Source organism: Rhinopithecus bieti, unplaced genomic scaffold (assembly GCF_001698545.2).
Source record: "Rhinopithecus bieti isolate Rb0 unplaced genomic scaffold, ASM169854v2 scaffold_19122, whole genome shotgun sequence".
Classification (NCBI taxonomy): Eukaryota; Metazoa; Chordata; class Mammalia; order Primates; family Cercopithecidae; genus Rhinopithecus; species Rhinopithecus bieti.
In genome coordinates this window covers 185,309-187,278 of record NW_016809296.1, presented here as the reverse complement: position 1 = coordinate 187,278, position 1,970 = coordinate 185,309, and positions in this window count along the sequence as shown.

The following is a 1,970-nucleotide window of genomic DNA, read 5'->3' as shown; positions in this document are numbered from 1 at the left end:
TGACTTTTAAGTGATAACTGTTCTGACAGGACTGAGATGATATCTCACTGTGGTTTTGTTTTGCATCTCTCTGATGATTAGTGATATTAAGCACTTCTTCATATGCCTGTTAGATGTCTGTATATCTTCTTTGAGAAGTACCTGTTTATTTTGTTTGCCAGATTTCTATATGGGGTTGTTTTCTTGTTGATTTATTTAAGTTCCTTACAGATTCTGGATCTGAGTTGTTTGCTAGATTCATACCTTGTGAATATTTTTTATCATTCTGTACACTCTTTGTTACTCTATTGATAGTACTTTTGCTGTGCAGAAGTTCTTTAGTTTTATTTGGTCCCATTTATCAATCTTTTGTTGCAATTGCTTTTGAGGACTTAGTCATAAATGATCTGCCAAAGTCTATGTCCTGAAGGGTATTTCCTAAGTTTTCTTTTAGGAATTTTATAGTTTGAGAACTTACATTTAAGTTTTAATCCACCTTGAGTTAACTTTTTTTATATGGAGATAGGAAGTGTTCCAGTTTCATTATTTTGCACATGGTTAGCCAGTTTTCCCAGCACCATTTATTGAACATGGGTTCCTTTATCCATGACTTATGTTTGTTGACTTTATAAAAGATAATTTGGTTGTATGTGTGTGGCTGTATTTAGGAGTTTCTATTCCGTTTTCTTGGTCTATATGTCTATTTTGTACCAATACCATGCTGTTTTGGTTACTGTAACTTTGTACTATAGTTTCAAGTTAGGTAATGTGATGTCTCCAGTTTTATTTTACTTAGGATTGCTTTAGATATCAGGGGTCTTGTTTGGTTTCATATAAATTTTAAAATAGTGTTTTTTTTTTTTTTTTCTAATCGTGTAAAAAAATGGCATTGGTAATTTGATAGGAATAGTATTTAATCTGTAGAATGCTTCAGGTCATATGGTCATTTAAATTATAGCAGATTCTTCCAATCCATGAGCATGGAATGTTTTTCCACTTGTTCATCCCATGTATGATTTCATTTGGTAGTGTTTTGTAGTTGTCCTTGTAGGGCTAGTTCACTTTCTTGGTTAGATGAATTCCTAAGGTTTTTGTGTGTGTCTATTGTAAATGAAATTGCATTCTTGAGTTGGCTTTCAGGTTGAACATTATTGGTGTGTAGAAATGCTACTGATTTTTGCATGTTGGCTTTTGTATACTGAAACATTAATGAAATTATTTATCTGGTCTAGGATCCTTTCATCAGAGTCCTTAAGATTTTATATGTATAGAATTATATCCTCAGTGAAGAGAAATAACATGACTTTCTCTTTTCCTATTTGGATGTTTTATTTATTTCTCTTGCCTGATTCCTTTGGGTAGGATTTCCAGTAATACATTGAATAGGAGTGGTGAGAGTGGACATACTTGTCTTATTCTGGTTTTCAAGGGGACTGCTCCCAGCTCTTGCCTATTCAATACGATATTGGCTATGGATTTGTCATAGATGTCACTTCCTATTTTGAAATATGTTCCTTCAATGCCTAATTTGTTGAGGGTTTTTATCATGAAAGAATGTTGCTATTTATCAAAAGTTTTTCTGCACCAATCAAGATGTTCATATGATTTTTAAAATTTTAATTCTATTCATGTGTTGAATCACATTTATTTATTTGCATATGATGAACCAACCTTGCAGCCTAGGAATAAAGTCTACTTGATTGTGGTGAATTAATTTTTTCTTGTGCTGCTGGATTCAGTTTGCTAGTATTTAGTTGAGGATTTTGCCTCTACATGCATCAGTGATATTGACCTGTAGTTTTCTTTTTCCTTGTGTCTTTGCCAGATATTTGCACCAGGTTGATACCGGTTTAATAGAATTAATTAAAATCCCTTCTCTTCATTTTTTTTCAATAGCTTCAGTAATTGCTACTAGCTCTATGTTGTACATCTGGTAGAATCTGTGAGTCATTTTTATCTGGGGCTCTTTTTTTTTTTTTTTTTTTTTTTTT